At 32.6% G+C, this 26,354-nt stretch overlaps 1 protein-coding gene and 1 long non-coding RNA gene across 2 annotated transcripts in view; both read left to right on the top strand.

Annotated features, from left to right (window-relative positions):
- The first annotated feature begins 2,695 nt into the window (after positions 1-2,695).
- On the top strand, positions 2,696-4,891 carry LOC133195599 (uncharacterized). Its single transcript, XR_009722222.1, has 3 exons — positions 2,696-2,830; positions 4,318-4,418; positions 4,836-4,891. It is a non-coding gene; the product is annotated as an uncharacterized LOC133195599 (long non-coding RNA).
- A 4,445-nt stretch (positions 4,892-9,336) lies between these two features.
- Positions 9,337-26,354, top strand: part of LOC133195598 (macrophage-stimulating protein receptor-like) — a 99,670-nt gene continuing 82,652 nt past the window's right edge. The window contains exon 1 of the mRNA XM_061331484.1: positions 9,337-9,428. The gene's annotated coding sequence lies outside the window, so the exon portion shown is untranslated. The remainder of the gene's footprint in view (positions 9,429-26,354) is intronic.

Below are 26,354 nucleotides of genomic sequence, written 5' to 3'. Positions count from 1 at the left end.
GATTGTATAAATCCAAAATGTATGACACTGTTGTCTACCACAGGACGAAAGACCATCTTTAAGCAATCGCTAATGGTGGCTTATAGAAGTTAATTCCTTTAAGCCACCATTAAACCACCATTAAGCTGCAGCTTCTAGGTGCTTAATGTCCAAACTTCATTAAGCTACCATTAAGCCACCTTTAAGCTTAATGTCCAAACTTAATTAAACCACCTTAACGCATCCAGTATCAAGTCATCAAACTAACTTGTTAAGTGTAAAGTTGTTTCAATATCATTTACGTAAATACTTATTCAATTCATAATGTTTTCTCGCTATTTCTATCCTTTTTGTCAATGCGTATAAACTCGGGAACTGAGAACAACTTCACCAAAGGCCTTAAAACTTTCGCTATCTAAAATCAGTTTGTTTGAATACTTGTTTTAATATTATTTTTATCCATAAATACATTATATATATAAATTTTTCAAAAAATCACGTATTTTTCTTTCGTGTTTGGAGAGCCATGTTCCGCTGCCGAATTCATAGGAAATTATATTGTAATTAGAGTCAGTTTCTCCTGGATATCTCTAAGTCTCTTAATTTTTCTTTGGGTAGAGAAATGTTTAAGATAATATATATATATATATATATATATATATATATATATATATATATATATATATATATATATATATATATATATATAGATTATATTGCCAACCATTGAATTACTTCAGGAATAATTTGAATTAATTCGTGGTTAAGTGCCATTATTTTTTTCTTTCTTTTAAAATACCGCAGAAGTAAGAATTTATTTAAAATAATGCAGAAGTAAGAATTTATTTAAAATAATGCAGACAACTCTGCTTTACTGGATGTCGGTCTTCAATAATTGTTATTTCAAAATCAATTTTCAGATGAACAGTCGATCAGATTAAACATGACGTCCGACCAGAGTTATACACTATGGGAACCGGGGTAAAATAAACAGTGTACAGAATATCGACTGGTTAGACAATAGACCTTAATTAGGTGTCCCCACCAGTCCCCGGTCAACTAACAGGAAACTATACACGGGAATGTACAGTGACAGATTTTGATGATCTATTATTTTTACAAAACTTAAAATTTACGGAAGCATATAACAAAATTAGAAATTATGATTGTAGACAAAAAGACAATTATTTTGATACCCATAATGATATAAAAAGAATTAAATTGAAGATGATATATTAAAAAATACTTTATAGCTTAAATGTTACGCAAAGAAATCGTAAATATCTGCAGCATATTTATAAGAACTATAATCTGTTTTTTCCCATCGTTTTCTTTCGATGATATATTCCTTTTAATAACAAAATTTTGTTATATCTGTTGAATTTTAATCTTTTCATGCTTATAAATCAGCGAATAACAGAACGAGGAATTCAGTAACTTAAAATGAAAAAGTTGTTTCACACCATCACAACGAACTCCGGTCCACGGTTAAGAAACATTAACGTAATATAAAACTCAACAAAAAAATCTTTTTTAAAATATACATAAATATAATTATTCGTATTATTGATCAATAAATATATTAGAAAAAAATACATGCAAACAAGTTTTGTTAAAAATAAAGTTTTACATTTCACTTGAATTTCAACAGCCCCGATACCTCAGTGGTTAAAGCGCTCGCCCTCCAATCTAAAGATCGTGGGATCGAATCCTTTTGGGAATGCTTTTTTTCATTTATTTTTTTTTTTATTTTATTTCATTTACATTATTTTCGCCGAATTAACAAATGTATAAACTCGACATTTATAATTTTTGTGAGGAAATCATTATAAAAATAATATTTAACCCATAAAAGCAGTTTTATCGACTTCGTATTGGTGACTTAATGGTGGCTTAAAGGTGGTTTAATAGTAGCTTAATGGAGTTTGGACATTAAGCACCTATAAGTCTGGCTTAATGGTGGCTTAATGGTGACTTAAAGATTGTCTAGAAGGTACCATTAAGCAACCATAAGCCACCATTAAGCTACCTTTAAGCACCCATTAAGGACTTTCAGATGGCTTAATGGTAACTTAATGGTGGTGTATTTATTACTTAAAGGTAATTTAAAGGTGCTTAATGGTGACTTAAAGACAACCATTAAACCATCATTAAGGACCTATAAGCCACCATAAGCCAAACTTAAAGGAAGTGTTTCATCTTGTGTACGGTCAATGTAGCCTTGATGTAGAGTGCTGGTTATAAAGAACCCTCACTGCTCACAGGCTCGGAATTCCAGGTAAAGGTCGGAATTTAAAGCCCTCTGGTGGAATATGGTGACGTGTCCTATGAGAGAAAACTTCTTGCAAAGGATGTTTAACAATAATCAATCACTCAGTTAAAATTTTGAAATCAATATTGATCCTACATTATTACCTATCAGTAGGACATATGATAATATTGTTAAGAATAAGGGAAAATAATCATCGAAAGTTGTATGTCATGCATTTAAAATAAAGGTGAATCGACCAAAAAAAAAAGTCATGATGGCTATATCTGAAAATTCAATAGCTATAAAACCTGTACACTTAGTGTAAAATACAGTTAAAGTCATACGATCATAAGATCTCATTATATACTGAGTTTAATTGGAAACCTGTGTATAATTTGAAGTTCATTTGGTATTGTTCATAGTTTCTCAGATTCGTATTTCCAGCCCAAGGTCTTCTTGTTTTGGTAGGTGGTACTGCGAACATCCAGTAAAGCAGAGTTGTATGATTCCGCCATTGTAGTGGACGAGGGTCATGCGATAAAGCAGGATATGGTGTTTGACGATTCCCAGATGTATCTGTACGCCATGAGTGACAGAAAAGTAAGGACATATGAATTTTTAATGCTTAATTTATGTGAATTTAATACAATTAATACATGTATAAATATATTGCACAGAAAATTTTACACACACACCCACTTCCGCTCTTCGCTCATATATACAAAAGCAATTTTCAATATCTTAGCAATATTTTAACTCTTTGTATGGAAAGAGAAAAAGTATGCAGCCTTTGTTTCTAAGAATGCATCACTTTTCCCTACAGTTAAATTTCAAACATAATTTTCCACTGTGTCCACAAGGACTCAAAATTATCAGCAGTTAAATCTTTAACAGATAAATACTTTTTTTTACATTAAAATCCATTTTAAAATAGGTTACCAGTCCATTTAAATTTGGCATTCTAACATCTTTTAAACAATGAAAAAATACTGTTTAGCATATAAAATTATGAAATTTATAGCATAGTTTGAATTTAAAAGAGGCAACTTTCAAAAAGATCACATTTTAAGCATCAAAACACACGTTTTGATGAAGAACTATAAATATGTATAAGCATATAATACATCTTCATACATGAAAAATACAAGCAGAATATACAATGGTTTCGCATCCATAGTTACAAAAAGTACAAATATAATTTTCTTTTATTTTAATGTTTTAAGGTAGTCATTTATGGGGAGTATTCTATGTTAAATTCTAACCATTAGACAGCAGCGTTTCAACATTTCAACATACATTAAAGCACACTTTAAAATATCTTTAAATTGCATTTCTTGGAATCCTCTCAAAAGTATTTCGGCATTCCATTTTGAAAAAGCAGTAGGATTTACAATCTTCGTGTTTAAATATTTTTATGAATATGTTCTGTACATTTATCAGTCAATCTCAATCTTTTATTTAAATGGTAAAAAGAACGCTGTAGCTTTATAATATTTTCCTGGAAAATATCGTCTCTTTCAAAAACTTCGAAGTAGCACTGAAATAATGTTACATTGCATAATATGATGAATTTTGTATTTTTCCACCAAACTCTAGACAAAAATGAACCATATGCCTTGGCATATGAAAATAACCATGAATACTTTTCACACCTTTTTTGTACCATTCTTTATTAAAATCACTTTTTATTCACTTTAATACAAGGGTTGAACCACACCGGGGTAGATAAAATTTCAGCATGTGTAAGACTTGACTTCAAACCAATCAGTAAGGACAGATGACTGACAGACAGCATTGATATCTAAATTGTTATAACTAAGACGATAAAGAAATATATTTAAAAGTAGAATTCCCTTGAAAAAATGATTTTCAAGCAACCTATTCTAGCTTTGCAATTACATGTACAAAATGGACTCTAGTAAACTCAAAAGATTTTTTAATATTTGTCTTTGAATGATATCTGCTTCTTATTGTTTTCGATTTAAGAAAATATTTAAGTATTTTCGTTTCAATAAAAACATGCATAATGGATAAATTTCTTAATTTTTTTATTGAATTAGTATTATGTGACAATTAACTATTTTCAGTTGGCCAAGATTCCAGTACAGAATTGTACCCAGTACACCACATGCGGAGAATGCCTATTAAGTAATGACCCCTACTGTGGGTGGTGTGTTCTAAGCCATAGGTCTGTATCAAATAGATGGAATTTTTAAGTTTGCATTTTACCAGTATATTATCACCGATTTAATACTTTAAAGCTCCCACCCACCCACCCATATCCCTCCACCCCCTTAAAAAAATCTGAAAATCTGAAAATTGAAATTATTTAGAAAAAAATAATTGTAATAAGTGTTCTGGTTTTTTTTTTTTTTTTTTTTTTTTTTTTTTTTTTTTTTTTTTTCTGCAGTTTTTTTTTTTTTGAAATATGCAACATGTTTTACCTGCACATATTTTTTTTTCCACTCATATTTTTCCCTTGTTTTTACTATGAGTAAGCAAATTTATGTGACTGTTAATTATCTTAATTGTATATGCATGTACCTATGAATAATTAATATCTAAATTTCTATAGGCTTTAATTTGATAGTTCCCTTACTTGCAGATGCTCATTGAAAATTGAGTGCTACAATCCAACACGAAGTCGATGGGTTAACGGACCAAGTCCAGAAGACAACTGTCTCAAAATTCATAGTGTCTCCCCACCAATGGTCCATGTCTCACAAAACATTAGCGTAATAATAGATTTTTTGTTCAATACTAGCATTAACAAGAAAACAAAAAATATCAGTTCTGTTGTAATTGTATGCATTTTCACTAAAGCATATGTTCCAGTTTAGTCTTCTCTTGTAACAACCTGGTTTCCCAGTGGCTGTATAGGTATTGACTCTGTATGTTCATCCATGGTCTAGCGTTCTCTCCAGAAGAAGACCTTGAGACATTTTATTGAGTTCCACAATTTTGTATCAAGGAACATGTACGGATGTATTATGCATGTTATAAGATTTTCCACTTATATGTTTCAGTAATGGCCTTTAAAAATATTCAAAAAGAAAAAAAAGCCAAATGTTAGATTTTTTTTCCGGAACTTTGTTTAATGAAACTTTGAGATGTGCACGTAAGACTTGAAAAAAAATATAGACAAACTAAATAAATATTTCTTTCTATCCGAGCCTCCAAAGGTGTGTCGTGTATACATGTAGCAGAGTTGCCCATTGTTTATTCTTTGTAAAATCTGATCTTCTCTAACTGATCTAGAGTTGGCCTAATGAAAAAATGTTGTAGTAAACTTTAGTTAACTATAATTAACTATAGTAAATCAAACTTTCAAAGTTACATGCATCATTGTTTTCAAAGTGATCTCTATAGGTCATAGTTATCACCATAGAAAATTAAAGCTTTTAAAGTTATCACTATAGTAAATCAAAGTTTTCATAGTTTTCACCAAGTAAAACAAAAAATTCATAGTAATCACTATACTATTTCAAAGTTTTCATAGTTATCACTAAAGTGTCATAGTGATCACTATAGTAAATCAAAGTTTTCAAAGTTATCACTATAGTAAATCAAAGTGTCAAGGCTACCACTATAGTTAAGTATAGTTTCCGTAGGGTCAAAGTTATCACTATAGTTTACTTTAATAAATTGAAGTTAAGTATAGTTTACTATAATATTATTTGTTAGGGTATGACCTTTACGTAAAATATTAATGTTTTCAGAAATTCGTTGAAAGTACTTGTTTTTATAGCATTGAAATATGAAGCACATGTACATAAAAAGGATATAAAAAATGAAGGATATTTAACAGAGAATTCAATTTAAAAAAAAAATAGCATTAAGCATGCTTTTGTGGAAAACATATTCTAGTTATTTAGGGAGAGGTTTGATAATTATAACATTTCCATTTATAGAAACGGTTTGCATATTTTTTTTTAAAATTCTCAGATCAAATGTACATTGTATTGTTCACTCTGAGTATAGACAATTGGACAAGTGGGGGATAGTGCTTTAGAAAATTTTTTTTTTGAAAGTGTTTACTATTTTTAATCAGCAGACAAACACTTGAACACTTGGCTCTATGCGAATACGAAGAATAAAATCTTTGAAATAATTTTTATGATGTAGGTTGAGGATATCCAATGTTTTGTCATTGGATATGGATTTTTTTTTTCACGAGTGGGACATGTTATTCTCACAGTGTATATTATGAGTCAAAATATTGACAAATCCTTTCTCACGAATGAAGTAGATTCCCCACTCACTTACAAAATATTGGGTTTTCTGTTTATTACATTTTCTTTGACTTTTACTTTGACTCTTTCCTTCCGTTACACAATGTTTTGGGCTGTGGTTTCATAGTTAAGTGGATGAGACGGCATAGCTTAGTCATTAAGAGATTGAAAACATACTAAAATATGGATTTCAACATATTTGAAGAAACTGTAAAAGTTTTAATCTCTGACAGAATTGTTTAATTACTTCCTCTTTCTTAAAACAGGCCAGGGAGTATTTCGTTTAAAATCTCAGATAAGGGAAGGGAAATCGGGAATTTTGCTACACTTCTTATATTCTTCCACACCGTGAAAAACTTTCACTTTAATCTACTTTCACACTGAGACAACGTTACTTTTATTTTATAAATAAATTACAGCATTTCACTGTTCAAAATATAATGAATTAACTGTTGTTTTTTTTTTTTACTTTTTCTAGTTGAATCTAACAATCATAGATCTCCCTCGAGATTACAATTCCTCCTACAACTGTGTGTTTAGCTTTCCTAACGGAGATCAGAGATTATCCCCAGCTCGACAATGGTATTCTGATATTGGGTGTAGAATTCCTAATGTTGATGAACTAAGACTCTTCTTCAACAGCGATCTGGGTAAGAATATATGATTGATTAATTGTATGTTGTTTAACGTCACATACGAGAATTTTTCACTCGTATAGAGACGCCACTGTAAACGCCAACTACGTTTTAAAGGTCATATCCGAAAGACCCTTGACTTTCACTTCTTATGCCGGGCTTATACGAAGGAACATTCACTACCTATGTTTACGTCTTAAAGCCCTATCACATTTCCAAACACGACCAAAGGCTGACAGGATTTAAGTCTTCGGGTGTCAGTCGGCAGTTCATTGGCCAATATTTTGTCTAATCGTGACCTCTTTTTTCATCAACCTATCAATTTGTGTCCGTGGGGCCCTGTTATATTTTTTTGTGCGTCGGTGGTTTTCAATTGAACCACTCACTGAATAATCCGTCAAGCAACCCTCGATCATCGTCCGTAAACAGTTTGTCAAGTCGGTTGATATTCAGGAATTGGGTTTTGGTAAAGTCGGCCGACGATGAAACTGCTGCACAGTGCTCGATGATCGAATGACGATTGGCTGACGAAATAATATTTAAAGAGTTAAAATCATTCCTGTTCCTAGAGATAAATGTGGCTGTTCAGCGTCGTCCGATAGTATTGTCGGCCGCTCATGTGTTTCAGTCGACAATAGGAGGAAAGTGTGGTCGCCCAAACCACCGGCATAAATGTAACCTAGGTATTAGGCGCCAGAACGAGAATCGAACTCGCTACCTCTGATCATTTCGCGTACTCTCTACCACTACGCTACCACGACCGGTAGGTCAGAATATACAGTGTAGGTTTAATTTTGATTCTGTAGAAAAGACGCATAGAGTCATATCCTTGATGAAATAAATAGATTTATTGCATTATAGAGAGGGAGACATGAAGATTTCTTCGCCCATGAAAAATAATAAAATATGATTTTTCATGGGCGAAGAAATCTTCATGTCTACCGAGCATTCATGCAATAAATTGTTTATTATACCGAATCAAGAACACAGGAGGAAATATAAAAGAAGATAATGAATAGAGTTTACATATCATAAGAAAAATATGAAACAGATGTAATTACATCACTAGCCACACTTCATAAAAAAGCCAATGTGATTTACACACAAGTAACATTCAAACCCAACCCATGTAAACACTTATCTAAATAGTTATATTTAGCACGTTTTACCGGTACTCGCCTCAATCAATCAATGATATAAACAATGTAACTCAATGGCTACCATCTCAGTCGCCTGATTGTGACGCCACAATCATGAAACACGACGTTTTGTTGCAGGGCAAACACGATGGTCACGTACCCTTCTCGGCCAATCAGATTCTATTTTACATGTGATTATTTATATGAGGTATAATAATTCTTCTACTACAAGATCAAATCCACACTTAATCTTCTCACGACATGATGCAGATTTTTCTCCATTGTTTAAGGAGAGATTCCAGTCCAATTGTCTGATTAAATGAAATAATGAAAGTTTGTTGTTTGTTTATTGTTTAACGTTTCTCTAGAGAATTTTTCACACATATGGAGACGCCACCACTTGTCGATGGAGAACTGCATATTTTGACCTATACTTCTGCAATTGAGCAGTGAGGGATCTTTTGCATGCCAGCACCTACTGCGACATGGGACCTCGGTTTATACGGTCTCATCCGAAAGACCGATCTCCACGTCCCACAGTAGGATTCGAACCCCCGACGTAAGGATCAGCTCCTTACTCCGCGACTCTAGAGCGAGCGCTCTAACCACTGCGCCACGCGGGCGACAAATGATAAAAGTATATTTGCTTAAGGTCTGTTTTATGAAGATGTTGGACAGTTTAAAAAATCATTATTTGTCCCTTTTCATAATTATACAATTTTTTTAAAGAAATCATAATCCGAGTTTGATATGACGGAACGGCGAAAAAAGACTAGTGTTTTTCTCTCTGTTTGAAAGGCCAAAACGATTTGTTCTTTAATCATTTTTTAATCTTTTACAACTACTTCATATGTGAATATAAACTTTAATTAATCTATATTGATTTGTTCAGACACTTAAGTCATCGGTTAAACGTTGTTCATATACGCCTTCATATGTTAAATACTGTGCTTACTTTGTGCGAACCTGCTTCCTCTCTCTTCCATATCAATAATGTAGTTAATTTCAAATTGTCATCCCAAAAAAAAAGTAATGCATCCGTTTTGATTCACTGTAAAAAAAATTTGTTAACTGACGTTGTCTTTTTTTCTGTAGGACATATCAACATAAGCTTGGGTATTCAATCTATTGAGACAGGACAAGTGATTGTGTCAACACCTTATCTCATATACAACTGCAGCAGTTTTATCAGGTTGATAAGAATAACATTTAAAATTTCAAAAGTTCCGGAACTGTTGTTGGTGTACATAATTCTTTAAAGACGACGATTCTTCCTTTATTATTTTTTTTTTCAGTTGTACTAGATGTGTTGACAATGTTTACTGGTGTGACTGGTGCATCAGAGAAAACAAGTGTCAGTACAATACTCAGTTGTGCTTAGAGGAAAGTGTCAGCAGTCGAAATGTAAGTATTTTTGAAAGTAAAGTAAAACAATATTTTTGATTGCATATAGAATAATATCAGGGTGTGATTCTTTGTCATTTATCTTTTCTCTTTCAAAACGTACAAAGATCTATTTTAACGAATTAAGATCAAATGAGATCACAAACTTTGTTTATATGGACTGTTTATCAGTGTGTCGTTCAACGGTTATAGCACTGGCCATTCAAAGTTTTGCATTAAATGCAGTAAATATTTCATATTTATTCATGATCAATCCTTAGCTCTGCTAAACGCCACAAATAAGAATAACCAAGATATTGCCATATTAAAAGTACTTCACATTGCATCTGTAAGACAAATCCTTATATTAAATGCATAATATCTTTTTTTCCCAGGATACTTATCGACAAACTGATATGGAATATATTGTGAGTTATGTTTCTCCGTTGTTTGTTTAACTGCTTTCAAATTTTCCTATTACTAGCCATCATGTCTTCTTTTCCACTTCATTCAGCATTCTAAGAAACAATACCAATTATATATTAAGCATGAAAGTGGCCTATGGGTTATCGTTACATATTTTTGGATCGCCCAGACTCACTCCAGCAATAACCGTACGGAAGACTCAACATTACACCAGCAGTGTTCTACACATTCATGTTTGTTTCAATTTTTTTTTTCTGCGGGGCATCTACAATCTCAATAGTGTCCAAAAGTGTAAACAATTAAGAAGGCGAAATATATCAGGACCCAGCTAAACTAGAACTGTGACAATCAGAATACCAAGCAACAACCTATATATAGTCACGTATTTACCGATAAAATTTAAGCAAAACTCATTCTTGAGATTATACTCGAAGTAGTTTGTTCTTTCGATGTGATATGATTTTAGTTTTACAAGATGACGTTGTTTTCTGTTTGAATTGGCTATTACAGGTCAACAAAAGCTGCAATACTCATTCACAAGATCACACTTAGTGAACTCACCCTTAGCTTGGACAGCTTGATCCTCTCAGTGGCCTAGCTTGATCTACCATATAGGGATTTCAACATCTTTAATAAATCTTTCTACACAACTCTTTCTCTATCCTGATTTACAAACAAACAAAAAACAAACAAACAAACAAACAAAACAAAACACAGATTAACTTATATACGATAATATATCAATGTAACGTATCTGGAGTATCTTTTTTTCTTTTGTTTCTTTGGATTTTTAGATCATCTAATCTTTGTAGATAATTATTCATCAAAGATAGATTTAACCTACATGTACATCAGTATCTCCTACTTCATTATGTTTTTTCTCCTATATAAACAACTGTACGCTTTATAAACTTTCTCTTTCAGTTAAATGAACGTCAGTCAAATCTGTTCAAAATAAAACCTTAGCTGATAAAAGTTAGGTCTGTTTTTTCCTTCCTGTCATCATCATGAAGTCTGTTGCAATATACGCCTAATACTTCTAATAGCTGTAAATCTTGACTGTTTATATTGTCATGGTCTAGTTGCTCCTAATGATAATGCAAAGTTTGTTTCAATGATGCAGGAATATCAATAATTTTCAGTTGGAATCTTTTTGACTACAATATGGGCATTTATAATTGTCTATTTTGAGCGTTCGAATTAGATCTCTTTGGAGTGGTATGTTTTGTTATCTTATCCACAGATACAAAGACACAAAGTAAGAAAGGAAGTTTAGCAATTTTGTATATATTAAAAGATACAAAACACCTAATTAATGTCTGCTTACTAATGAAGGATCAGATTCATTGATATATTCTATTAATTTGAGGTGCTAAAACTTTAATTGGATTTTATGAATAGTTCAAAAGAAATAGTTGAAAAAAAAGTTACGATATTTGCATTTTTGATTATTTAAAGGGTACTGAAAGCAAACAAGGCAAGCATTTTTGCCCCGTAGTGGACATAATTCAGACCGGCCCCTTACTGATATCGCAAGATCAATCTAAAAGAATCATCATTCAAGGAAAGAATTTCCCAGAACCAGTAAGTATTGACATTATTTGTATACAATTGCATGTACACTAACTAAGTTCTATTGCATATACCATTCTTGGACTCAAGTAAAATATTTTTTAGTTTTATTCTCAGAACCGAACAATAAGTAAAAAGAATGTGTAGCTCAAATGACACATTTTAAATGGCTATGATATCTTTCTAATGCCTTATAAAAAGCAAACTTGATGATTTTAATTTATTGGGGTCAAATGTTCATATTATTGGTTCGTAGGTCGGGAAGTAATGTCATAGGCTTGCAGATGGAGAATGGGGTACATACTAGTACACCCAAATTAGATCTTCTAGTAAATACTGTAACTATAATACAACACTGTACATGTATTTGGTTACCATTGTATATACATGAGTATTCTCACAGGACCAGTATAAAGGACAAATAAAGTTACCATCAAGGACACTAAATGTAGAGGGAAGAAGGATATCTAGTACTCAGTTAATGTTCAATATCAGCAAGGTAGGTTTTATACAGGAAATACATATAAGATGGTGAATGCTGTTTATCATAGTCTTATAGATTTAAAAATCTACTAACACTTAATAGTAATTACTGGAAAGTGATAAATTACAAAATCTGAGTATATTAACGCAATCTTTCTTTACGCATTGCCATTTCAGATTAAAGATGCTATACCCAAAGGTTTATATGAAGCAAGCATGAAAGTTCTGTGGACGGAAGAGGGGTTTATAATTGAAAATAGCTATCTAATATGTGAGTTTTAGAAAACTAAAAGTACTTTGTTTAAAACAACAGAAATATATGAGTTTTGAAATTATGAGATATCTTTCAATACTTGAGGTAGTACTTGAAATAGTTTGATCTTACCTTTGTATATCATGCTGTTGAGCGTATTAAGTTTATTGACATTAAATTTCTTGTAGGCAAGTATGGATCAATTTTATTTTATTTTAAACTTTAAATTTTAAGAATTATTTACTATGAACTTTAGTAAATGTGTGTACATGCACAGCGTGTGCCATAATTTAACGGCAAAAATCCAAGATGACGTCGCTCAAGCGTGAATCGTAAAGTAAACAAGCTCGGTATACATTATATATTCTTCGGGAAAACACATATATATTTTTAGCTCCTGGTTATTCTTACTTTCGTTTTTAAATTCAAACCGGATGTTTTGTTGTCGTCTGCCTCTGGAAATTTTTACATAATGTATTTAATCATGGCTGAAAACCATAATCATTTGTCAATTGACATAAAAAATGTCATCGTAGATATGCGAGAAAAGGGATATAAGTTACAACAGATTGCTGATGATTTGAACATTTCCAGAGGAACTGTTACACGAGTTATCTCTCGTTTTAAACAAAGAGGTTAGTAGAGAATTTGCCTCAAACTGGACGTCCGCGTTTACTGTCAGTGAGGGATAGTCGTTCGCTTGTTCAGCTTGCTAGAACCACCGGAAAACTCCACTGAAAGAAATTACCACCCAGTTTAATACCTTTAGACCTCGGAAAAAGTGTCTAAAAGAACTGTCCAAAGATGTCTTTACCGGGAAGGTTACCATAGACGCATAGTAAAAATGAAAGTCCGTGTGAAAGAGGTGAATCGTAAAAAGCGGTTAGCATGGTGTCGAGGAAAACTTTATTGACGTGCGAATGGTCAGTGGGATAGAGTAATTTTCTCTGATGAAAGTCAAGTTGTTTTGGGTCAAAACAATAGGTTCTATATATGGCGCCGGAAGGATGAAGCGGAGTCCCCCGATTGTGTCTGCCCCCCCCCCCCCCCCCCGTCCCAACGAAGAATCTCGGTTATGATTTGGGGATGTATGACATATTACAGTGTGGGTACAATTACGACCATAAATGGAACTGTGAATAGACACAAGTATATAGATATCCTTGAGGACAACTTGTGGCCCGTTATAGCTACACATTTTCCGAACCAAAACATTTTATTTCAGAACGATAAAGCCCCGATCCATCGAGTCCAAGATGTCAAAAATTACAAAGCAAGGAACAATATTAATTGTATCAGCTGGCCTGCACAGTCACCTGATTTAAACATTATTGAGAATGTGTGGCTAAAACTTAAACAAAGATTGCAACATCGTGTGGAAAATATCACTATCACCCCGATGAACTTTCCAGGACTATCGTCGACATATGGCAAAATCTCCCTTTGGAATATATACAGGGGCTATATAATTCCCTGCCGAGACGCATGAGGAAAGTTTTGAGGGTCAAAGGTGAAATGACAAAATATTAAACATCGGTAAGTTATTTTTTTAAATTATTATAAGTTTATTGTTTACATTACGCTTCACGCTTGAGCGACGCCATTTTGGATTTTTGGCGTTAAATTATGGCACACGTCTGTACCTTTGAGATACTTTATCATGACAAATATCATTGGGAAAAAAGTTTAGTCAGTATAAATGTTTCAATGTTTAAGGAATTTAAATGCCTTTGCTTGTCATTCAGCTTAGCATCAGTTTTAATGCGTATTTATTCCTATTTCAGTAATGTTGTATAACTGTACTGAACAAGCTGGTGGAGATTGTACCTTCTGTAAGAACCTGGAACTCAGTCAGCCTGCAATGAATTGTAGATGGTGTAGTGACCAGTGTGTTTACAGTCTAAAGAACTGTCCAGAATCTTTATGTCCAACCCCAATTGTCAACAGTGTAAGAAATTGCTCATTTGGTAACGAAACTCAAGGTTTTGTCTTTGAAACCATCGAAATTCATTCAATCATGAGTATTGCAGCTAGGTTAAGGACTCCCATACTTACATCAGCCTATGCAGGTGTTCGGGAAAACGATTATGACTTCACGTTGAACCTACGCAAATGAATCTCGGCGAATAGATACTAATTTTCTTTTCCATACACACTTAAATACAGTCTTTTCTCATAAATAATGAAAAGATAAATCGACGTGTAACTTATCTTACCATAAAAACACCATTTGAATGTAGAATTAAAGCTACCTTGATCTCGCTGCACGATTAAGATGACGCCACTGACTAGTTTGACACGCCGTGTCTCTGTACTTGAGGCTTGGATCAAGCTATTATTGTACCTTGCACATATAAAAATTAAAAAGAAACAGGCGTTATCTAACAAAAAGGGAGACATATTCTTGAATGTATTAATCAATATTTTATAGTATTATAAAATTAAGAATGAATTGTATAGATCTCAAATAAAGCCGCAGTAAGGTACACTTATACAGTAACGTAAGTTAGAATGACAGGCACAATCAATGGAAAATCTCAAAAGTTCAGCGTTATCCTCTTCACTATAAATTCGGAGTTTTTAAACACGCGTAGCTATAATCCCTATTATTTTGAAAAGTGCTGGGAGCTAGTTGTGCACTGTTGCTTTATTCAGTACTTAACATTTTTTCAATGCGTATTATGTCAATGTAGGAAGTAAATCGAAAGACGGCTAAATTGTACATGATTCCCGAGCATGAGGAAGTTGCTTCCAGCAGTTTTCTTGTTAAGGAATTTGCCTCAAAGAAGACACAATCAATTTCAATGCGAAAAGTTAACCGTATATCAACGACCTTTTACGATTGTTGTAGCTGTACATATCTTTTTTTTCGATTTTAAACATGTCACGTGACAAACAGCGGATGTTGGCCGAACTCATGATCAGCAGAAACCCGATATACACATATGCAAATAGTAGAATTCCAATTCATCAAAACCCATGCTGTTTAAAAAATATCAACACTATATTCATTTTCTCGGAATATTTTAAGGCATATTTCCTATGGGCGTCCTCACCTACCTGCGAACTTTCTGTTGATGACCAAAACATGTTATTACCTAATTGATGCAATGCTATATCTCAAAACCATGTTCATATTATTAAGTAAGCTCAATGTTCTATGTTTTTCTATCCCTCTGTACTTTGTCATTTTTGTGAAGCCTTGTCTCAATGAATATGTCTACTTTATAATACGTATGTTTTATTTTCGGAGCACTCATGAGATATCAAACAATATTTAAGATTTGTTAAAAGAAATTGATAAAAAAAATTGTATAAATATTATTGTTTAATTATCATATCTTTCACGTTCATCCATTAGAAAGTGATATTTGTTTCATTTTATATCATGATTTCGACAGATTGATCCAGTGGATGGTTCGGTTGATGGTGGTACCCATATCACAATCCATGGAAAAAATGTTGGTGTGTCAACAGAACAAATAGATAATATCACTGTTGCTGGTGTATTATGCTCAAATGTTTCGATAAGCGGTCGAAAGTAAGTTATCGTATTGAAGTATATCACCTTTGCTTTCATTTGAGAAAATATTAGATGTCCTTAAATCCCTAAAAATAGGGTTCCCTTTAAAATTTAGCCTCCATAGAGCAGTATCTTCCTTTCCAATCCTTTTCATCATGTTTAATTTGAATTGTTCGCTCTCTCTCTCTCTCTCTCTCTCTCTCTGTTTTGCTGTCCCGTAGTAAATATATAAACAAAAAAAATTCTTTACATGTAAGAGGAGAATGTGTTGAATTTATTCAACCAATCAAATGTCAGGTTCAGTTTATACTCAGATATTTTTTTAAATGGTATAGTGTACTGTGTGTTACTGGACCCAGTTCTGTTTCATCTGGACCAATTATAATAAGTGTTGATGGACGGGTTGGAGTCAGTCCAGTGATGTTTACTTATAAGGTGATATAAGAAGTATATCTTACATTTCAATTAATGTTTCATTAAGTGTTGCACCGTAGACTTTTTTCATACATTTGTACTATAATTTATGTACATAATCAGATTAAATCGAATATGTTCAATCTTTGTAAACGTATTTGAGTTCTGATGAATAAACCTGATTTTTTTTTCTAAAAGTATATTGTATTTGCTGCGGTTAATAATATTTTTATAGGATCCACAGCTGTTAGGACTATATCCTGCAAAAGTAATACAATCTGGCGGGAGATTCATCAGGTTAATGGGAAGAAATTTATTAATAGGACAGAGGGACATTCGAGTTGAACTAATAGATGAATTTTCCAAAGCAAAACTATGCTCAGTGTATGTGTTTACAAATAACAATCCTATACAATGAATAAGTGAAGATCATACATTCGTTTTAATAATCTTTTCTATGACAAAATTTAGAAAAATGGAGGTTACATCTGACGAGGCAATAACATGTGTTCCAGAGTCCACGAACAGAACAGGACCTCACATAATACAGGTTTTCTTCGATAAAACATCTGTCAGAACATTACAGAACACGACATTGACTTATCTGTCTGATCCTGTAGTGCAGGGTACAGAACCTTCTGAGTTAAGGAGTATATACAGGTATAATTCTGATTTATCACTACGTTATCATTACTTCAATGATATTTGTGTGCTATTGTGTTTCATATTGTAATAAGGAGTTTAGGTTTGTGTTATGTTTTTTGTCTTATCACTTCTGTTTATAGACTGGGACACTTTTACATGTAATATTTACGTTAATCTAGTAGTGTTGACTTCTGTTTAGATTAGATTTGTGTAAAATGGAATTAATAAAGCTTCAGTCTAGAATGTTAATGCAAATGTATTCTGAAAAACGAAAACATGTAATTTTATTTTTTTCTTCAGTGGAGGTTTGAGCTTCTCTGTTGTCGGGTACGGATTTGTAGAAGTGATAGATGAAATGACAGTCTACTTTTCGGAAAACAAAGGAAATGTAAGAATATATAAGTACTCATTGATTTCAAGGAACGCTTCGATATTGTTTGCTTTCGAGCGCACCTTAGCAAAATACTAAACTGAGCTTTTCTGATTAAAGAGTGCCCAGTATCTCTCTATTCGTCTGTCTGTCTCTCATATGTCGTTGGTCACGTGTTCGTATACTTAAAAAAAAAAATAATTTTAACTTTTTGCCAGCACCATCATCACTTCAACCTAATTTTCCACACAGTTTTTTTTTATTAAGCAGAGGCAGGCTCACATGTATTTCCTTAGTGGTGAGCATGCCACAAAGCTGATAATTGTTTTTAATGTACGAAGTATCAGAGTTTGCTAAATATAATGCTTTCCGTCTAAAAACAAAATGAGTTTTAACAGTTATGCCGTTTGTAATCCTTCTCTTGGATTTTTTTTTAAAAATGTATGTCTTTATCTATTATTAGTCATTTCATAATTTGATATGTATTCTTACACATAAGCACTTTATCATTGGTAATGTTTATGACTTGTGTAATGTTGTACTTTTTTACTTACAGAAAAAAGATCTGTGTTTAAGAATAAATATAAATCGTCTCAATTGTAAATATCCCCCTTTTCCAAGTTGGATGACAGAGAATAGCTCCAAGGTTCAAACATTGCAACTTTCACTAGACAGTTTTACAACCACTTTGCAGCCTCGAGTGTTGTATCTTAAAGATCCAGTTTTCTTCCCATTTAATGGAAACCAATCTTATAGCTTTGATCCTGCCTCAGGAGAAAACGAAATTATCATCATGGTAAGCTGTTGAGTATTTTCTTTCATTTAATATACATGTACCACTTGTCGGAGCGGATATACTTATACTATATCTGGTTAATTTTTAGTTTCTGTTGCTATTGAAAAAGAGTGAATGGGACAGAAAAGAATTTCTCTTACATGCACACATACTGTATGCAAAATTCTAAAATATGACTAACTTGCGATACTGGAGATAATTGTAAATATTTGCTTATTTTGACATCTTATGAGGATACTCAAAATGCTATTTAAAGAATCTTGTCCAGATGATCTTAGGTGTATCGAAAAATAAAAAGATAAAATTCCAGTACATAACTATCAGCATTTTGATTTATATTTAATTAAAGATGCATTATACTTGATTTTGCTGAGTGTAATCTTGAAATGAAAAAGTTATTCTTAAACAGATATATTAATACTTAAAAATACGTCTTTTCAGAACTTTTAGATATAATCAAACATGAATGCTATAACTTTAAATGCAGATTTATGTTTTTATGATATTGGAGTATGGTACAAATGGAACACAGTGAGAGGTGGTAAAGCAATACATACACGTAAATAAGATAAAAATTATCTTTCTTTTACCTAGGGAGATTATTTAGATGGTGTTGCAAATAAGAATGATTATTTTATTCGAGTTGGATCAGGTGAATGTGCAATGACATATCTACAAAGTTCTTATCTCACATGTAGACCTCCATATAAAGAGCCATCTCCATTGTCAACTGATGGGAAATTGTATATTAGAGTAAGTAGATACCTAATTTTACTATATATATTGTTTTACTTATTTGTACTGCCGATTTCATGCAGTCACGTGACGATGTGATCCTAATTTTCACATCACCACATTGTGGTTTGCCACGCTCTAAACCTGATGACATAGAACTAGTTTATATGTAGCTATCGATGTGTATTAAAACAAACATTTTTTGAAAATATGTTTGATAATTAATTTAATTTGAGTGAAAACAAATTTAACATCATCAAAGTAATTGTAAAAGGAATCTATTGTAGACATTGAGTTAAAGTTATTTTTAAAATTTAATATGGATAAAATTCATTTTTGTTGTTAAACATCAACACAATGAAGTGGGGGAAAATCATGACCTTTGTTCCTCCTAAGTTCCCTTTTTACGCTATCCATACCCACAGTGCCTATGTATACAATATAGAAATGAAATCTTTTGTACTTGTTATTTAGGTCCAAGTAGGCTTTCTCACCGTTGTTGTTAGTGACTTGATTTATCCGTCTGCCACATCAGTCGGCATTTACATTGCTATAATTGTAAGCATCACAAGTGTTATTGTGTTTGCTGGTGCAGTAGCTCTTTTTGCCATTTTAAGATGGAGGAGACTAAAAACCAGGAAGACACAACAAAGACAAAATTATGTTCAAAATATGCAAGGTATATAATGCAAGTTGTTTTAAGCATGCAATTACTTGTGTAGAAATGGTATTTGATTTGGTAGTTTTGAAAGTTTTTTTTTTTTGTTTGAGCAAGTAACTGACACTTGTGCATTTGTCTCATTCATTTGAAAATATCAAATTATATAGCTTCGGGATACGAAATGCTGAGACGAAATGGAGATAAAGCTGAAGAACACAGAATAGATGAAAGTATAGTGAACCTTCTGAAAAGTAAAGGTTTACTTATTTCTCCCGATGACCTCAGAATTGGAGATTGTGTTGGAAAAGGTAGATCTTAAGACGAAGTAGAATAATAAAGTATTTTCTACATTTCTAAGTATACATTTCTATTTTAGATTAGGTCTTATTTATCTTGTATTTAGGGAATTTCGGGATTGTCTATGAGGGCACTTTGACGAAATTGGTGGATAATTATGAAACCAAAGTAGCAATCAAATCTTTACATCGTATGTATAATCATTTGTTACAGTTATGTATTATTTTTCCCCCAATGAAAGAATGCTGATACTCCTTCTCTCTCCCTCCTTTTCTTTGTCAAGCAGTTATTTCCTTTGAATCCTTTTCTTTATTCCTTTCAGTAATTCTGCAATAAAAAGTCCTCCTCATTCTTCCATCCCTCCATTAATGCCACAACACGCGCAACCCTCCCTTCATTTCCTCAAGCTCATCAATCCACTGCTTCACTTCTTCATCTTTTTACCTTCATCTGTTACAAGTATATCAAGTGGTACAACATGTATAACTACTCCTTTTTACCTTAGTATTACAGATTTTTCCACATCTTTTATGATTTTTGTAGCATGGCTTGCACCGATTATTTTACTTTTCATGTAGTTCTTCTTCTCATCCCCTATTTCTTACATCCTCTTCTTCTACTGCTTTCCTCCTCCCATATGACAAACTTCACTATTCCTTCTTTCTTAGTACTACTGCTCTTTCCACTTTTTGATGCTGTTTCTATTACTGGTTGCACCAATTATTTTACTTCTCCTGTAGTTCTTCTTTTCATCTCTTCCTCTTATACCCTCTTCTCTTCCTGCTATCCTTCTCCCACTCCTTATCTTCTTACTACAACTGCTACATTTATTTGTACATCTCGTTCAATATATATTTCTTTTCTCAAGATATGAATCATGCATTTACTTAGAAAAAGAATCACGAGATATAGACGCTGAGGAATTTGTAAATGAAGCTTTACAAATGGCTGATTTCCACCATCCGAATGTGATGACATTAATTGGGATTTGCCTTTCGGATGAAATGCCACTGGTGATTTTGCCTTTTATGAGACATGGAGATATGTTAACATATATCAGAGAACAAAACAATGTAAGAATTACAGCACAGAATTGGGCGGTTTGCAATTTCCCGACTGCAACTTTTCATAGCACTAATGCATGCAGATCTTATTGCTTCAAGGGCAATGTACTCAACCGCAATATAATAACATAATCGAAATGAAATGTCTTTTCTTTTTCACGAATTTTAAATTCTCAAATAGCGACTTCACTTTTCATAAATGCTTTTTCTTCCAGTGGTCATTTGGTGTTGCATTATGGGAACTGGTGACCAGGGGAAATAAGCCATACCCGGAAGTGGACGGATGGGACATGCTCAGATTTCTGAAGATGAACAGGAAGTTACCACAGAATCAATATTGCCCAGATGTTTTGTAACTACCACTTTTAAGTGCATTTATAGAGGAAACTGACAGTTAAATGTCGCAAAATATTATGTTTTTCAATGGATGAAAAGTTTCAAGATTTTTAAAATGAAATCAAAGTATAAAATAAAAAGATTGGATTATTTTTATTTTTATTTTGTTTGTAGAGCTCCTCTTATATATCGTCAAATAAATCCAATAAAGAATAGACTGTAATTCCATTAAATAATAAAAATATACTTTTTTCTTTATTGAAAGAGTGTTAAACAATAATTTTATCAAGATCAAAGATTTTTCAGTATTTCGGAGAACAAATTGTAAGCACTCCCCCCCCCCCTTAAAAAAAAAAAAAAAAAAAAAAAAAAAAAATACGTGCATTAAGCTTAATTTTCCAGGCTTCTGGAATTTCTACCCGGACTACTAACGACTAGTATATAGTACACTAAGTACGTGCAATAACATTTCTTTTAATTTTAAAATGAAAACTATGTTCCGCTGTAATATAATGCTTTCTTCCTGAACGTCTTTGTTTTCTTGGAATAATGGATGGATTGACATAATATGTGCAACTTTTTGTCGCTTTAAAAGCAGACACAAAACATTATAAAGTCCCCCCGTCCCTCCCCCGTACCAAAACCATTGGAAGAAGTTTGTATGGAACGACTGTTTACTGTCAATTGCAATTTAGGTTTTCTTACATGTAAAACTATCAGTGTTAAAATTGTCTGCTTTAGCACAAAAAATTGGGAAAAGGTAGTTTTTAAAGAAATTAATAATAATGAGATTATTCAGAATCTTGATTTAATGGAAACTCCAGTTAACGTCTGGTACATTAAAGTTTTTGTATGTTTCAGATACACCTTAATGACAAGGTGCTGGGATTTAAACCCAGAAAGGAGGCCGACTTTTACTGACCTTGTAGCCGAACTGGCCTTATTCACAAATCCATCATCTGATGATAATTATCTGGAAACTTCCCTTACATATGAGCGACTTCAGAGTACTTATGTAAATATTGGACTCGGGATAGACTACAACGACCTGCAACAAGAAAACTGATAAATTGCTTAGACATTATCACTTACTTTTTTCATTTCTGGATTCTTAAGAAGTAAGGAGCGTATTTTTTTAAAGCTTTGATTCACTGCTTTACTTATTTATAATATAGCATGAATATTCCCCGCGTCTTGATTCTTCTTTTATATGTTTTTTTACATTCCAGTTTCTGTATGTATATTTTCCTTCAATGGGATCATTGAATGTTTTTAATTCTTTTTGTCTTTAATATTAATTTTAGAATTTGACGACGGTCAGAGAAAAGGAACTTGTGTTCACTTCCTTTAATTGGTTAAATATCATAAAAATATATGCAAACAAACAATTATATAAGAATCAAATCAATACATTCAGACTTGTGTCAACTGCTATTTTTTTTAGGTCATAAATGGAAATAAAACATTATTTTCAGTGTTCTTTTTTTCTAAAAACGTTAGATATGTATACATATATTTAATCAGGACACTTCTGAGACAACGGGTTCTATAGAAATTTGCTTCATAAGACAAGATTCCAAACCAGAAAAAAATGAAAATTCAATTTAACTTAAAATTTAAAATTTCATCGAAACAGGGAAGTTTCGGGATAACACAACATCCCGACTAAAGAAGTCTCACTGTATATCACAAATAGGTCCATATTTTTTATCTGTAAATGTAATCGCATTATGTTTCAATTTCTACATTGTTTGTGCATACACAAATAGAGAGGAAATTCAAAGTAACCACTATATTCACTTAGAATTCTATATCACATACACAATATATAAGCTCTCATCAGATGGTATCAAATTTCCCTACTATTTTTAATCTTAAATGTCACAAGCACTAATAAAATTTTCACTTTTTACTGCAAATCTGAATTTTTAAAGCAATTTTTGACTTGGATGAAAACTAAAGTCCATACATTCAAGTAACATTCATGTAAATTAACTTAACTATCTCTTGAGAAAACATGTTTACATTATGATACACAGTCACGTCTCTGAATTATTTATTTTTGATATACCCTAGAGAAATACTACTTAGGTCAGGGATTGGATTGGATTTGTTGAATTTGATCAGTGCCATTAAATATTAAAGCTTCGATGTACGTTAAACTTAATTCATTTCTAGTATTATATATAAATATTGACTGGGGATGAGGGCAACAATGATTATGATAGCCCCAAAGGATGACATATTGCCCGACGCGGAGCGGAGGGTAATAGTTTCGTCCCTAAATGTTGCTTAAAATCAATCAATGTTGCCCGAAAACACAGTCAATACTTGTTTTGTTATATGAAAAACAAAACAAATCAATAAAATATTATATTGATTTCATTCATCAAAATTGTCATTTGTATTCAGTGCATTATCCTGCACGTTTATTATAATGCTAGCGAATCTTCAAGTTGCTATGATTGTGTTAATTGGCTTTTTTTTTTTTTATTGTAACGTAATGTTTTTTTGAAGTCTCAACTGTATCATTACAATAAATCAATCTACAAATAAGAATCAAAATCAGTAATATTATGGGACAACTCTCATTGCCGGCCAAAAGTAAAAATTAAATGACTGTAAATATTTCTTGTAGGAACTTATATCAATTTTGTTGACTGTTTCTTTATTTAGAGAACACAGAGACCATCCTTTACTGAATATTAGATTTAGTGTTTATACCAGTCTTGATGGAAATGGTTAGGGAAAAAATCCATCAATAATATTACATGTACAGTGAACTGTATTCCAGAGAGTTATTTTAATTTTTGTTAAGTCGTGTAATGTCGTTTGATGAGTGATGAGACCTGGATATCGAAACACTTTATAAAAACATTTGATTGTAATCGTAATAAGGCTTTGTGGACATTGCAAGTATGTTTATGTTTTGATTTCTGAAATTACATGTAAAATCATCAAAGCGTTTTAAATCATGGTGTCAAACAAAGAATGAAAAAAAAAATCATCTGCAAGTAGCGCGCGATCGGTTTGTCTTCTATATCCGAGAAATTATTTTTCAGAAACATTCATATCATTTTTACTTATTTTATGTCAAACCAAGTCTTCGACTCAACACTTGAAAATGTTTTCAATGAAATATGAGAATATCGAACAGGGAGCATTCCAAAAAGTCCATTTTAACAATTATTAACAGAACCAACAGTTAATCATAGTTGGGATCAAAAACCATGGAGGAATAAGCATTTCAAATCAGCATGTCACATCCGCTGTGTGCCCTTTGTCATGAACGGGTAAAAGGAAAATCCGTAGACAGTGTGATAATAATGGCCTTACAATTTCTATGAAAAACGTTAAAGTTCAAGCTAATTTATTAGACTTAATATATTACATTCACTTTAGTTATAAATGTTTCTGAAAACGTTTTAAATGCATTCTTGTGATACCTTTTCTTTGATCATTTGTTTTCACTTATTTCAAGTTTAAATTACCGTTAAATATACTGAGTATTACAAAGTTATTTGATCAACACAATCTTAAATAAACTTAAAAATGAACATTATATTATTAAAGAAGGCATGATAAACTTCAAAACATTGGTGCACTTTTTATTGCATAAAAGGAAGAACAATAACGAGAAGTGGAATCAGAGGGAAAAAAAACTGTCGTCTTTTCATTGCAAAGAGAAGCTAGCGCTCCGAACATGTCTAATCAGGTTTTCTCTTTATAGTCAAGAGATCTGATAATACACTAACCTACTCTACCGACCGCACAGTGCCTGACACCAAAGTGAACATCAAAAGTAAACCCCGGGTTCGCTTTGCGTTCGCTCGGGGTCCGCTATTTTAAAAAGAAATGGGTGCGCTCTGGGTTCGCTGTGTGTTCGATCAGGTCAGCTCTGTGTACCCGGCGTTTGACCATCCTGGTTACCCGAGACTGCTTCACACTGCTTTTCCGCGATTGTTTTTTTTTTTTAATAAATGTTATGTATTACCTCCTTTTTTGATACATTCTTTCCGCGATTTTCAAATGGTCACGATTAGCGCTTTGCATCAAACGGTTGATGATATTTACCTGCATTTATCTGTATTTTCCCTTAGAGTTCTACACGGATCGAACTAATGTACTAACTCGCAGTGTGATAAAAAAAAAAAAATGAATGAATTTTGCATTTTACACTGGTTCGTGATAGATTAAAGACGTTGTGGATATTGTTCATACAGAAACAAATCGTGGTAACAAATTCATAATATATGGAGCTCGCAATGAGATAACAAGCATATTTGTTCAGTGGATCTTGAATATCGAGACCAGTGCTTGGTTTTTCATCCTATATTTTATTCAGTGCTTATCCAATATCCAGTTATTTACAAGACTTATCCTGCTTAAATCCTTCTTCTACCTCCCCGTGGTAAGCAGTGGGGAACATTTTTTCCCTGACTAACGGAAGGGGAAATATGTCAAAATATGTCCGGGAAAAGCAAAAAAAAAAAAATAATAATAATAATATAATCGACGAAAAGCAGCATTACTTTTCGCTGAAAAACACAGATTTTTTTTTTCGCGAAAAAGCAGTGTCGAATCGCGGAAAAGCAGAACTGCACAGCGTTCGTTTTCACTCACGTGTGAAGCGGGATTATATTTTACCGCATCTAAGCCCCGCCCCTTATATATTTCAATTATACAGTAGAAGAAAAAGTTCATCGTTGCTCAGTGGCGATAGAAAGCACGTACATGTATACCTGTAAGTGACAAAGGGAGGACGATAATAAAAGTACCCGAATTTCACACTGGGTTATTTTCTATACAGAATTATCACTAAGAATAAGAATGGATTCGAAAAGATAAAAAGTAGAGTGGAAAATTTTTTTTCTTTTTTATTTACAAAAATATTTTTATAACTGCGTGAACAAGGGTTGTAAAAAATTCGGGGACTGCTATTTATGGGAAAATAGTTGTCTTTCGAGACTGTTCAATTTAATGTTGTAAACGGGCGTTAAGATTTTACATATTAAAAAAATTGCATCCATACCAGGAATCCTAAGGAGTTGAGGAGGGTGGGGATGGGGGTATATGGGAGGTTCGAATGTAAGGGGAGTTATATTTAGGTACAACTTGATAATGCTTACGGGATACACTCCTTTAACTAGATGTCGGCCA

The sequence above is a fragment of the Saccostrea echinata genome, unplaced genomic scaffold (genome assembly GCF_033153115.1).
Source record: "Saccostrea echinata isolate AGI-Se365-2 ecotype Australia unplaced genomic scaffold, CSIRO_AGI_Sech_v1 ptg000029l, whole genome shotgun sequence".
Taxonomy (NCBI): domain Eukaryota; kingdom Metazoa; phylum Mollusca; class Bivalvia; order Ostreida; family Ostreidae; genus Saccostrea; species Saccostrea echinata.
This window is presented reverse-complemented; position numbering and strand designations above follow the sequence as displayed.